General features: G+C 38.2%; 1 pseudogene across 1 annotated transcript; it reads right to left on the bottom strand.

The window, feature by feature from the left end:
* Positions 1 to 365: 365 nt before the first annotated feature.
* LOC149117769 (uncharacterized) lies at positions 366 to 12,991 on the bottom strand (annotated as a pseudogene). The gene is made up of 13 exons (XR_016206223.1): positions 12,930 to 12,991; positions 12,792 to 12,819; positions 12,007 to 12,185; positions 11,719 to 11,850; positions 10,452 to 10,593; positions 8,552 to 8,647; positions 7,153 to 7,418; positions 6,693 to 6,837; positions 4,313 to 4,942; positions 3,209 to 3,847; positions 2,615 to 2,860; positions 1,974 to 2,354; positions 366 to 1,319 (listed from the first exon to the last, which is right to left on the bottom strand). The product of XR_016206223.1 is annotated as an uncharacterized LOC149117769 (transcript).
* Positions 12,992 to 14,739: the final 1,748 nt, after the last annotated feature.

Genomic DNA, 14,739 nt, shown 5'->3' with positions numbered 1-14,739 from the left:
GTACTGCCTGTGTTAAGGCCAAGAAATCAAGATTTGTGCCCGAAACTAAACCAATCAATAACCATATCACAGATAAATTGTGGTCGTGAATTAATTGAGGCTAATGCCTTTTTAGCCGATCAGGATATACGCGAAAAGAAAAAAAACAACAACAACAACAACAACAACAAAAACATTAGACGTTGAAGCTTTCAGGTAAAAAAGAAACGAAACGACAACTTTTGTTCATGCAAATATCCATGACAACCCTCTCCATCATTAAATTAACAAGTTTTCTTAGACACAACAAATATTTTCGAATTATTATTGCTCGTAGCTCAGGTTTCTTCACATAGTGCATTGTTTGCAAAGGGGAGCTAAGAGCGTTTAATGTATTCAATTTTATTTTTGTCATCGACTTTTACATTTTAAAAACTTGTTTCGAATTATTGGCTTGTAATCCCGGGCTGGTAGTTGAGGAGGAGTTGGAAATTTTGTCGTTGTTTATCTCTATAACTTATTTTTAATTATTAATTATTCCTGATTATTACAATGTAGCAATAAGTTCCTGTCTTGCTCATATGTATACAACTTAACCTTTCAGGACCAAGTGAACTATCTGTGATAACAAGCCTTTATACAGGGGCAGTTTTAAACTTATTAAATGACGGTATTATTTCATGAATATTACACATCATGAAGAGACTAATAACGCAACCGTACTATGGTCGCCTTTCTTCTTTCTTAAAAAAGATCAGGAACAAATCGGTTTGGAGTCCAATGCACTACAATATTTAGAGGAAAGTGGTAAAAAAATATATTTAAAATGTCCCGTGCAGGTTGGACAATAATTAGCGAGCTGATGGCTTCCTACTGTCCCGTGACAAATGCAGGCGTATAATAAAGAAGTTAGTTTATGAATTGCTCAAAAGTTTTACGTTGCAAATGCAAGAGTTTGATGTACTTCTTCTTCTAGAACAAAGTCTGACAAAGTTCGTCTCTTTATCTTAACGCTGGACGAAAACAAGCCTCGATAGTGTTGCAGGCTTGTCTCTATGGCAACATTATGGGATCGGTTTTGGTGATGTAATAGTGATTGTATCTCTCTCTTGGCTTCATATCGTCAAGTTCATTTCGTCCTGTCTCGTTATTCAACTGACATTCACCTGTCATCTTGTTGTGGTTAAATGATTTACATTGTCCATTCGCCATGTTTGCACAATATTTCATGCACTGCAGTGAGCTTTCTACAGACTTCTCAGACGATATCACGTGACTAATAAGAGTGTGGTTAGCTTTGGTGGATGTGAACATGACGTTTCCAAGTTGATCAAGAAATTCTGCAAAAAGAAGAAAGCAAACAAAGCCATTGGACCAATACGATTTTTTTTTCACAGTCTTGGTTCAGTATTAGCGAATTTTTGTTCAATCATAGCCTTGCATAGGCGACTACGCCCGCAGTACGAGCGAGAGTCAAATCCGAACTGTCCTACCAAAACGTAACGATAATAGTCGTTTTCTTCGCAGCTAATTAACGAAAATAAAGACAATGCTAAATTTGCCCTGGCCTCTTCTAATGCTTAACTCGAGAATCAATTCTGGGTTTGATTTGACGAGCAGCAGCATATTTTGTTTAAAATAGCGCGACTACTATCCCACCTGGTGACACTACGACAAACTACGAGTGAGTTGCCGGACGCGGGCGACCCATTTTGGGTACCAAATTAAAACTTGGAGACAAAATATTTTTCACATATTAAAATCTGACATGGTTTCGTGAATTATTAATTTTTTTTCGTGAATATTCAATGGCGTCTCCTGCGAGAAAACGGTTGCCAGAATTCAATACCTTTCCTGTTAAAATACATCATGTACATTGATGCCAGTGCAGTGTTTCCCGCCTTTTGATTCCTGATTGGTCAATTCAAATTTCAGGTGCGCCGTATGCAAGGCATGGCCCTAGTCTGCCATATAACATTGCTGTGGGAACCTACCTACTGTGTTTGTTGTGAAGCAGTATTGCCCAGGTATCAGAGGGTCAATTTCCTTCAGCTTGTAAACAAAGAAGTCAGAACATTTCTTAATTTGTACTGGTAATGAATAATAACAACAGTCTTTACGAAAGTTGAAGCAAACTTGACTGTGTACAATACCAGCCTCACGCGACGGAATTCGACCGTTCAACCAACCAGGAGCCTGGACACCGCAGCTCTCTTTCAACACACAAGCACTTTGCATAGCAGCACCTTTGTCAGCTCTAAACCATTTTCCTTCGTAAATTGCACGGAGACGATTTAAGTGCAACACACTCCAGCGCTTCCATATACTGTCGGATTTGTAATCCCCTTTGAACGAGGAGCAAAGGAAATTCGGATCTGAAATCAAAATCAGGACAAACAAATTTTCAGAACCACAGTTACCTTAAAGAATACAACTGGAACTATATTTGGATACTCCGAGTAAAAGTCATGGTGAAATTACCCTCTCGAATGCAACTGTCAAACTCATCGTCAGCTGTTACAGAACGTTAAAACATTAAGAAAGGAAATAAACAACGTTTTTCATAACCATTGAGACTAGATTTGTAGCAACTCATTTGTCCTCTCTTCATATCACAAAAAACCTTCAAACTGACCTTCTACTCTCAACGTGATATTGTATGATGCCTGTATCCCCCCTGTGCTGTTTATAATATCGCAAGTGTAAATTCCTTCATCAGATTGCTGAGCAATGTTGATGCGCAGGCTCGTACCATGACCAGCGGTCTTCGTTTGCAGTACAGCGCCATCTTTCCTCCAACGCACTGTTTTACCTTCCAAAGCATTGCATCTCATTTCCATTGTTTCACCGAGATAACCAGTTTGATTTGAATGAGATCGTCCTGTTAGTATTTGAGAAAGTAGCGAAAATGCACTCAGTGTTAATGATCGCCCCCCAGGAGGATAAAAATTACCCTCATCCCCCAAAATTTCGTTTTTTACAGATTGCGTCTTGACCTAGAAATTTTCATCAAAGCTCCCGATGAAAAATTAGAGATATCTTTAACTCCCTAAAATTAATGCAAAACAATATTTCTTGATCATTTGAAATACATGGCATTCCATTTTTCCCCAAACGTTTGGGAGACCTTCGTCAAGTATTTTCTCGTGAAAAAGTAGATGAGTAGAGTATCAGATTCACTTGATTCAATAGAGTTAACGTCAGAAAGGATTCGAAGGATTACACTCACCCACAGTAAAACATGACTGTTTGGCGTCCTCAATCTCGTGTTCAGTTAAAACTCTGTCATAAAGCTGTGCACACGAAATTCTCCCCTTATATTTTTCAGCTTGATCTGGTACGGCTCCCATAATGACACTTTGTTGAGTTGCCAGCTCAGAAGGCGAATCAATGACTTTTTTGTTGTAAACACTCCCATTGATCCATAAAATGCACTCTCCATCGCCGTAGTTGTAAGACGCGCCAACAAAATGCCACGTTTTAGGTTCAAGAATGCCACTAGTTAAAGTTTTCAAATGAGAAAAGGTCGAGCTGCGTAAAGTTGCGCGGAAACGGCCATCATCAGTGAGCATAAATTGAATGCCGTTTTTTGCGGGACCGTCATAATAGAAGATCGGACCTTCAACTTGTTCGTAGTAAATCCAAGCTAAGAACGTCATCGAGAACCTGGTGTCCAGACCTCCGTTATTTGTGAAATTAATGAAGCTGCTTAAGTTTCCCGAGAACTGGTACGAGCCTCCTGTACTACCGTCGGGGCCTGGCGCTAATTCAACGCCAGGCGCATTCCCTGGGAGATTGTGGCTGTGACTGATGTCTGTTGTTTCCTATTGTCCGTTCAGAGGAAAAAAGGCCACAGGATTTAGTGGAACTGAAAAAGCATTTACGATCATTAGTATTATGTATATCCGTTTCTTAATAGCGAATGGGAAAAGGGGTGTGATCAATTAGCCACAGAATTTATCTGTCGGCAGTGAGTAATCCATCACCTGTTACTGTACAATTTGCGTTTTTTTACGTCTCCCTTAAATTCACCAGAACTATAGATATTCCTGGATGGAGAATGGCTCCAAGAGAGAAAACGAAGATACCCCCAAACCTGCGTACATCGACCTAAAGAAGGGCTTGTCTCTTTGACGTGATTGTTGCTAAGATCTCACTGATTTTCAGTAGCCACCGATCTAAAACGAACACGGATATTTTTGTTGAGCTACACATCGGTAAATATAGATATTTATTCACTTCCAATTTCAGACCTCTTCCGAGCAAGAGAAAATTGAAGGCTAAGAAAGACCTATGTTAGTATTTGATTGGCTATGAATAGCTTCAAACAAACCTTTCTGAAAGCAGAGTCCTCTGACAGCGTGCACTTCTCTCTCCGTCAAAGCCTTGTTGTACACTTGCATACAAGATATTCTTCCTTTGAGAAGTCTATCATCTCCAGTCACCACGCCCATTCTAACAGCCCCAGAAGTGTTCAGCTCATGTGTATTTATATTCTGCTCTTCATATACTTTGCCTTCGATCCAAAGTTTTGCGAAGCCGGAGTGATAATCATAGGACGCACCAACAAAATTCCACGCATCTCGATTTAATCTGCCGCCTTGCAGCATGCTGGAATAGATTCCGGATCTTGTAACAAATTGGCAAAGCATATTACCTCCGGAAACCCAGAAATGAACGCCGTAGTAGTCAGCTCCATAGTTAAAGACGGGACCATCAGTATTTTCCGGAAACACCCAAGCTAAAAGAGTCATGGAGTACCTGGTGTCCAATCCTCCGTTGTTTGGGAACTCAATATAGCTAGTAGAGCTTCCGGAGAACTGGTACGAGCTATTTGGCTGTCCAAAAGGGCCTGGAGCGAGCTGTACGTTGTAGGGGACGCCTGGTGGATTTTCGTGGGCACTCAGGTCTCGTGTGCCAAACTGACCGTTTAGAGGATACACGGCAGTTGGAACTGGAGGGTCTAGGAAAAAGATAGATTAAGCTTTATTTGAAAAAATATATAATAATAATAATAATAATAATAATAATAATAATAATAATAATAATAATAATAATAATAATAATAAGGAGGGTGCTATCAAGCTAAAACTGGCTTTCCCCTAGTGCCCCAGGACCATGGTCTGGTCTCGGCCCTAAGGACGCTAAGCAAACATTACGTGAGGACGATAATAATAATAATAATAATAATAATAATAATAATAATAATAATAATAATAATAATAATAATAATAATAAATAAAACCGCTATATTTCGGGCAAGTCAATTAGTTAGCACTTTTTGCACTGACCTAGACATTAAGTTGGTGTTAACCCCGTTTAAAATCAGGAGTTGGTTTGGGGTCAAGGATCCTATCCCTGCGGATTTACGATCGCGAGTCATTTATAAGTTCATTCATGTGCAGGCTGTAGTGCCTGTTATGTTGGTGATATCAACAGACACTTCGCCACTCGCATCCGCGAACATCTCTCCTCTGACAAACATTCCCAAATCGTTAAACACCTGACAAGTTCTGAAAATTGTCACTTCCTTTGTTCAGAAGATTGTTTTAAAATTCTCGACTCTGCTTCTACAAGCTTACACTTGAAAATCAAGGAAGCCATGCACATCCTTTGGGAGCAGCCGTCTTTAAATTCCTAGGTCAAACATCTTAATTTATCCCTTTTATACTAATTAGTCTCCTTTCTTAGCTTAAATAGTTATACTCTTTTTTTTTTCTGGTTCGCGCCTTAATCCTTAATTATTCTTGTTAATATCTCATTTTGTCATGCTATTCATTGCATATTTTAATTCTATTTCTCACTGTACAACTAACGATGGATGATGTCTCATCCGAAACATGTATTTTCTTCATTAAATAATGAAAACATCGTGTGGTTCATCAAAGCCATATCTTACTTCGTGCTGCTACGAAGCCTTGCTAATATTAATAATAATAATAATAATAATAGTAATAATAATAATAATAATAATAGTAATAGTAATAATAATAGTAATAGTAATAGTAATAGTAATAGTAATAGTAATAGTAATAGTAATAGTAATAGTAATAGTAATAGTAATAGTAATAATAATAATAATAGTAATAGTAATAGTAACAGTAACAGTAATAGTAATAGTAATAGTAATAGTAATAGTCCTGCTGATTAAGAATTAAAAACTAAACTGGCCCTAGGCCCTATCGTTCTCCCCTAAATTTTTCATGCGCAGTATTGCTTCATGTCTGCAGTTAAGTGACGTCATCTGCGAATGCTGCAACATCATTTGACATCTCCCTGAGAATCGCATTTTGATAAGTATGTCAAGTTTTGTCTTATTTGACATAATTCATCGTTTGCTAATTTTCTTTAACATTATCGCAAAATTACTATTTTTGTTGCATACAATTACCATTTTCGATCAATTTTCCATCGATTCACGTTATTTTCTGAGTTTCTTGGAAAATAAAGAAATCCAAGATGGCGGACCAAAGATGGCGAGATTAATGACGTCATGCGTGTTTAATAGTTGAATATCTCATCTTGTAGAGAGAGGTGATGGCTATCTATCGAGGGTAAATTTGTTAATTGTTGTGGTGCATTGCAGCAAAAACCCAAGGAAGGGGTTTCATCCTCATGCAAGATGTCGGCAGACAACAGAGATCTTCAAGAATCACGATCAACCTTTTCCAGTAATTGTTAATTCTCATGATATCTATGCTGTATTTCTTTACCTGGAATGCAGCCGTAGAAATCCACTCTCAGTGAAATGTGACCATACCACGTGACAGGAAGAATACGAACATACCGGGCAACGATTGGCGGGTTCGTAAGAACGTGACTTACCACCGTATGCGTGTCGGAGTTGCCAAGGAATACCTATTGATTTGAGAAATACAGAAAAAACACAAGAGATTACGCTTCCTGATGGAAACACAAGATGCAGTTTGGTAAGTCCAAGCCGGAGGGCGAAGATTGATATTAACACATATATTAGGCTATGTAAACATGAAGAGGTCGTTTACTATCATACCTCGCAAAATAATCGTGCTTTCTCCATTAGTATACTGAATGGGAAGTGAACAACTCTTACTGAAAACTGTATATGCGTGAGCCAGCTAAGGTTCGAGAAGCTCAAATTAAACGGCACTGGAGGAACATTGGAATTAACAACACATCGGCAAAACTACTCACAGTTTGATTTCTAGTTGTTCGATATTGATAAAACAGTAAGCCATTAGAGCTGTGGTTTAGCGCGTAACTTTGCACCCATTGGTTAGTATATCTGTGCCGTCCTTGTGTCGCCACTCGTCTAATCTCAACTCTTTGAGCAAATTTTACTTGGAGCCACTGATTCTGATCGTTAGTTCTTGCACACCAAGCATTTTGCAGCAAGTATAATCTGCAAGAGATTTCCATACGTTCAAAAGGTTTGGGCTTTGCAAAACTGTTTTTTGTGACTGGCAAAAAGTAATCAGTTCAAATTGAAAATCATTGCGGTAAGAAAATCCAGTCATGCAATGAAAGCTGGGTGTCACTTGTACGGGCATGCGCATATAAAACAGAGCATTTTTAGTGTAATTTAAATAAGTGTATGAATAATTTTACAAGTGATATGTAATTTTCATCGAGTTTCTGTTCTGAGCAGGGTCATTTGTGCAGTCCACTATTGCGCGTTACCCTCTACAAAATATAGTTTGTACTTTATTACATTGCATTGCATCATAAGATAACGTTCCTTTGCATAGAATAACCGTGGTTACTGGACAGCATTTAATCCAGGAACTGCTTAAAGAGTAATATTCCCATCTGAATGTTCGATAAACGCAGTTTACGATAGCGTAATTACCCAGAAAAAATTTTTCATCCATACCGTGAGAAAACATGGCGGACCGTTGACGAAAGAAAATTTTCATTTCACTGAAAAAACATTGTTCAAACCAAGAGACTATAATAGTTTCTTGTCAAAACCAAGATTTCTCGGATGGCCCTATTCTCCTTGTGGAACAAAGGACCATTGCTGAAAGTGAAACAGTTAAAGGTCGATTTTTTTCTAATTTGCGTGACAAAACTCCTGTCTCCAATCGCTGGACCCAGCGACGCCAACATAACACATTTTCTGGTTACTTGTGGTCAGTGATAGGCCGTTCAGTAGAAAATCACTGCTTTAATGAAGTTCTAGTATATCATCGTTATGAACAGCGGACTTTCTAAAAGTCCATAAATAGATAAGCGAAAGATTTTGTCAGAAAATGTAAGCGAAGGATTTTATATGCAAATGTCGACTTGTGGTATATATAAGTCTACATTTATTTATGAAGCACGACCCAAACCTTGAAAACTCTGGCTTCATACCAGAATCCCAAAATGTGGAAGCCACATTTCTCGGGTGGCCCTATTCTCCTCGTGGAGAAAAGTACCACTGCCGATAGTTAAATACAGGTAAACGTCGGTTTTTTTCTCATGATGTGACAAAGCCTGGTTACTTGTTGCTGAGAGGACGACTAGTACAAAAACACTTTCATGAAGTTATATCATGTCATCATTATGTAGCACGGCTCAAACCTGGACTTAGATGGCCCATAAGCAGGACTCCAAGATGTTGAAGCCGTGATGTCAGAGTCTGGTATTTTCCCAGTTTCCATTCCAAGACTTTCCATGCACACGGGGCCTGGTGCGAGCGTAAAACCTGTTCACAAAAAGAAGAAGAAATACAGAACACAACAAGGCGCTGTTTCTGTGAGATCCTTACACTTGTTTTGGATTAGCCTGCAAGCAGGCTCACTTTTGAGACACACGCGCAAGCGGCGAAAAGCAAAGCAATCCGGCGGGAAGGAGTCTGGTGAAGAGGCGTCAAGAAAGTGAGCCTGTCTTGATCTCTGTAATTTTTTAAATTTCTTCTTCACCTGAGCGACGTAAAATACCATTGGTCAAAAAGTGGGGGCGAGAAAACTGTCAAATTATTATGTTTGACGAGGAGCGGTTCGATCCCCATGGAGTCGGTAATTTATCGCGGCTTCTCACAATAAAAAATATAAAGTCGTCCACATTTGGAGTCAGAGATGTGCCTATTACTGATGTTTTAACAAAATTCTAGTATATTTCTGGTTAAATTTCAAACTAAAGAGGGAGCACAAAATAGCAGTTGAAAGTATGTTAATGAATCAAGACGTACTTGTCGTGTTGTCGACTGCATATTGGAAGAGTTTTAACTCTTAACTCTTAACGGGCAAACGCCTTTGTGTTGCCGGTTTCGTTGCCCGCTGGCAATCAAATACTTTTGTAATATTTAGAAATATTACAAACGTATGTGATTGCCAGCGGGCAACGAAACAACACAAAGGCGTTTGCCCGTTTACCAGCATCATCAAAGACCAAACTGCCAAAGCAAGATCACTTGGAATCAAGTGCGTGTCTTTGCTAGACATAACCTTTGACGGTTCTTCTTCGGCAAAACTTTATAAACAACGGATATCGCACGCCGCGCGGGCTTGTGCTCCCTAACGTCAACCTGCTCGAAGGCTAGTTTTGGATCAGAAACAGACCAAACACAGGTTCAGAAAGAAACCGGTTTTTGGATTCGCAAAAACCGGTTTGGAACCGGAAAAATGGTTTTGTTCAGTTCAAGGATCGGAAAAACCCGGCTCTGGCTTTGGATAAAAAAATACAGTTTTGGGTTGGTAAAAGACCGGTTTTGAGATCGGAGAAACGACTTGACGCTTCCCAAAAGGCCGGTTTGGGATTCGTACAAACCGGTTTTACCGTGCCGTTTAGACTTTTTATTATCATAATTTTTCTTGATAATAGGTAACGCCCGTTGGCTGCAAAATGGTATTTGATGCAGTTGAAGAATAAGTGTTTATCTCTCTACAACTATCAGGAAATGACTCTGCGGCGACGAACTTTTGAGTTACGTAAGTTTTTGTGCTCCTATCTTTAACCCTTTTGAATGAGCTGTCAAAGCCGGTGGGTGCCATAAAAATAAAAATCAAACTATGTGAGCAATGTTATGGACAGTTTAAGAGTAAACTAGTACTAACAAGACCTGCACCTGCCACCACATGGCAGGATAACGTTTGGCATGTAATTTTCGGGATGTATAATGACGCTAAAGTTATGCAAAATGCACATTTCGAGACCAAAAATCGCCATTGCTCAAAATAATTTTCGAACCCGATCAAACTGCATTTCGGTAGATACTAACCACTTTGAATTCAACTCACACTCAAAGCTACAGGAAAATCGGTTCTCTAACCCAAAATTGTAATGAGGAGCTAATGCGAAAAGTGAGATCCACCCACAAACTCTTTCATAACAAACGCAAAACAACAGCAGAAACAAGGAAAATAATTTAAAATGCGTGATAGTTGAAATGACAGTCCAGTGAAAAGTAACATCAAACGTATCAAGTCACTATCAATAACTGTATACACGTTTTCTAAACATTTACAGAAACTGGTATCTACTTTATATTGTTTTAAATACTGGCTCACCTTCCTTGCAGCCATAAAGCTCAAATCTCATACAGTTGCGATTGTGCCATGTAAGAGGAAAAATCCTTACAAAGCGAGCATAGATAGGTACTGTGAAGGTGTGAGTAACCGGTGTGTTTTTGTCTGAATTTCCCTGAAATACCTACGATTGATTAACAATTGTTAATGGCAATGACAAATTACGAAAGGTGCTATGCAAAAATGTTAATAAATGGCTTATAGCTTAAAAATAAATATTTGTGTTCATCTGCACCGTTCAAGGCTTTGGTTAAAAGAAAAAAAATGAGTATTCAAGCTTTTGCAGGATTTTACGTGAACTTTTTAACGTCACTCTGCGGCGTTGTTTTATGGTCCACCTTCTTTGTTGGACTGTTTAGGACGCAAAATGTCAGTTGATTATGTCACCTATTGTTTAATACTTTCCCTTTTACATTGCAGCGAGTTGACATTTGGATGGTTTATGAGTCATAACATTCCTATGGGCTAAAAAAGCAAAGGGATCATTATACCTGAACAAGACACATTTATCATGTTTGTAAGCTCTTCTCTGTTTATTTTCACACAAAATCAACTTAGCGAGATTGTTGAAGTCGAAGTTTCGAGTGTTTAGACCTTCTTTATTTCACTTCATTTCGTTTTATGTTATCTTAGTGTTATTATAGCTATTTCAGTGCCAAAAAATTGACGATAAAATTACACACGAACAACAATACTAATATCAAGGGAAACAAAATTTATTACAGTGGCAAGTGGAAAGAATGTCTTGAAGAAACTGTAAAGCGCAATATATTAATTTGGTCCTCTCTGAATCTATAAATAATGTTTAATTTGCACGTTCTCAAGCCGCAGATTTCACGCTATCTACATATCATTACAATATGAAGCAAATCAGCTAAATACATGCAGGTCTTTGCAGATAATATATTTGTGTGGGGCATTAAAGTTAATGTTGTATTTATATAACAACCCATCCGGGAAAGAGAAGATGAGGTTAAGGGTAAGAGAGTTGATCTTATTCACAAGTAATCCCCCTCAAGTTATTTTTAGGGCACTCCAGAAGGTTCACGCAATAAACAAGCCTGGACGACCTAATCGGCTTAACTCGTACTGATTTTCGTTTCCCTTGGAGGTTCGAAAGTTAATATATGGCCAGGACCGAGAATCAACTATCTTGCCTTTCATCCTTTCTTGATCAGGTAAAGCTGATATTTAAAATTTATAGCGAGAAATACCACTGTTGATATGGTATATTTTCTTGTTAAATTACCTGATCAAGTAGCTCACAGTAACCATCTAATTTCTGACCATAACAAATCTTGTATGACTTCACCCATTGTCCGTAGTCCTGTCTTCCTTGAGTGGCAATTGCTGTAACCTTGGTAATCCTCCTTAAGTTAACCTATTAATACAATAGTAAGTGAGAAATTTAACTGAAACATGATATCAATAGTTTATGCATCGCGACAATTTTTTTGCTTTTGAATCGATGCACTTTTTGATATTTGACTTCAAGCTCATATTTTGCTAAAGCCATAGCAATAAGTAACCTCTATACCTGTATCCATTCTCCTTTTATCGTGGCTGAAGGACACCAGGCACCTTGGTCACTACCAGACTCTCTGTTATTCAGTCTGCCGAGTCTTGGGGCATGATATATGCCATACTCTGAAGAGGCCGTGATGTCTGAGTCTGGAATGGACCTATCCTCTACCCCCAGAGGTGAACTGCATTGTCCTTGATATACAAGAAAAACAGCGTACTGAGAAGGCTTGAAAAGGTAATGCCGAAACACGAGCGGCCTATCGATTTTGTTTTTTAGAAACGCAAAAGGAAACTTCTAAAGCTCTGTAACTTACGACTTATATATCCTATCTTTATCTACGAACATATGTTTCAACGTTAAAATACTCCGTTTATACGACTTGTGAACTTAAAACTGATTTTCCCTCTACCCTCTACAAAACATTCAACCCTCCAAATTTGTTTTGAAAGTAGAAGTCAAAACAAGCATAGTCAAGTTTCGACGTGAGTCCACCAAAGAAAACAATTAGATCAAAGGGCCTTGGAAAGTCCTTCTGAAACGAAAAAGCCTTTTGAAAATCTTTCACCACCCTAAACCACTGTCTTTTGGTTTGTTCTATCTTCATTTTTAAATGCAATCTTACTTCATTCTGTTTTCAGTTTATTGTTTTACAGGACATTTCTTATCCTTGAGGCAATCTTCAATATATCAGTTTAATTTCGTTGTTCAACAATGGGCTAAGCTCACTCTCCAGTTCTTGTCCTGTCCTTGATCCATAGAAACGGCTAAACTTACATAATGCTTAAACTAAAACCTACCTCCAGCTCCCCAAATACCAAAATGTTCCTAAACGTTGGTGAAGATAAAATAAAACAAAGATGGAACTCTGGCTGCTTGACAGAACGTTGTATCTTATAAGTAAATTGCACTTGAACTTGAGAATGAGCGATGCAAACCTTTTGAAGCATGAACAGCAGGAAAATATGAATGAATTGAACCAGTTTCATTTTCGGCAGGGCTTACTGAGGTGAGTAAAAAGATTGAACAAATAGCATCCTTGAGCGCCGGATAAAACTTGCCACGATTCACGACTTAAGGAGCAAATTAAATAAATAATTCATGCAATGTTTAATGGTTACTTAGCATAAAAAAGCACTTGGCTGTATTACCAAAGTGGAAAATGAAATATCACAATGCCAACTAATGAATAGATAATATCTTATATTACTGGCAAACCGTCTTAATACAAACAAGGTGCATGTATTACAGAAGTGAAGACCATATTATGAACTTTGTTTTCTCAGCGCCAACTCCAATGTCTTTAAAATGTCTGAGTTATTCTGTTATACTTCTTGTGAATACTGGATCCGCGTACGATCCAGGGAGAAGTATTAATATTCCAAGCATATATGGTGTAAAATAATCCGTAATTATTTAGTATTGTCTGGTTATATATAGGATTTCAGCACTGGCAAAATCAACAGAAGTCTTTTTTGTATCTTTTTTGATCTTGATCAATAAAGATCTATAACTCTCTTAGAGGTTTTTCTGTTTCAGCAGTGTTGTTTTTTATTTCCGTGACCGGCCTTGTCCTGTAAGTTGTTTTCACTTACTTTCTCAAAGACATTAATAATCCATCTTGGATATCGATCTTAATTAGCATAGATTTTTTACGATTTTATTTCTCCATTTTCCCCTCAGTTTTAGTTTCGATTGAGAAGATACATCAAACACTCAAGACTGTGTTTGACCACATTTCCAAACACCTCGAGGTTCGTCAACTCTCTTCTCAGTGTTTGGTAATATGGTCAAACACGGTCTTGACCTCACACTTGGTCAATAACCTATATATTTTGTTTCTCAACTTAAAAGCTTTATTCGAATCGAAAGAACCAAAACTTATGAAACGATCAATTTTCTGTTTTAGACCACAGTATAATTTAGCCAGCCTTAAAATGCATTGCCAGTTATATTTTTACAACGACAGCATTTTATATGTTTTGCATCACTTTCACGGAGCGACAATCCTCGAAGGCTACCTCAACCCTGACAGCATAACAACACCACAGAACCCCTGCGTTTTTAATTTATGAGGAAAGTGTTTGATTTTATCAAACATAGGGTATATAATGTAAAACCTCCTAAAAAACACCACCCGCCAGATTGAATGTCAAAAAAACGCCGCTTGAGGTCAATCTGGTGGGCAAGCCAAGAAGTAATCATTGCAACGTTCATTAATTTTCGAAATTTTTAAAGGAAAGGATTGCTGAATATCGATCAAACGTTGCAATAAATTGAAGAAGTATAATGTTCAGGAGAATTCTTCCTTAGTCAAGAGCTCATACGCGAAGAATACAACTTGATTACAACGTAAAACGAGAAATCAAATTGTTCTCCTTTTTAAATATTGCGTTTTTACTACTTCCTTCTTAACTGTTGGATAAACACTCTAGTGAATCGAATCTTATGTCAGATAACCTATTCGTTGGTGAAGTAACGCCAATTACTCTTGGAAGCGTAAAGTCTAGCGAGCATCCATTGATTCAGGTACTGGTACGTGAAGATAAAACAAGTGGGAATATCATGAAACTGAGGAAAGCTGTTGATCCGAAGTAACAGCGGTCGAGTAAAACCCGCACATCGAACAAACGTTGTTCTTTGGCGCGAAAGACAGGATAAAAAAAGTTTGAACTAGGAAGGCCGACCATGGCCGATACATAAGTGTGGCAGCTCTCAATAGCTTGAAATTCTTTTGCTCGTTAGCAG

The sequence above is a fragment of the Orbicella faveolata genome, unplaced genomic scaffold, assembly GCF_042242905.1.
Source record: "Orbicella faveolata isolate gen_17 unplaced genomic scaffold, um_ofav_v1 contig_1, whole genome shotgun sequence".
Taxonomy (NCBI): domain Eukaryota; kingdom Metazoa; phylum Cnidaria; class Anthozoa; order Scleractinia; family Merulinidae; genus Orbicella; species Orbicella faveolata.
This window is presented reverse-complemented; position numbering and strand designations above follow the sequence as displayed.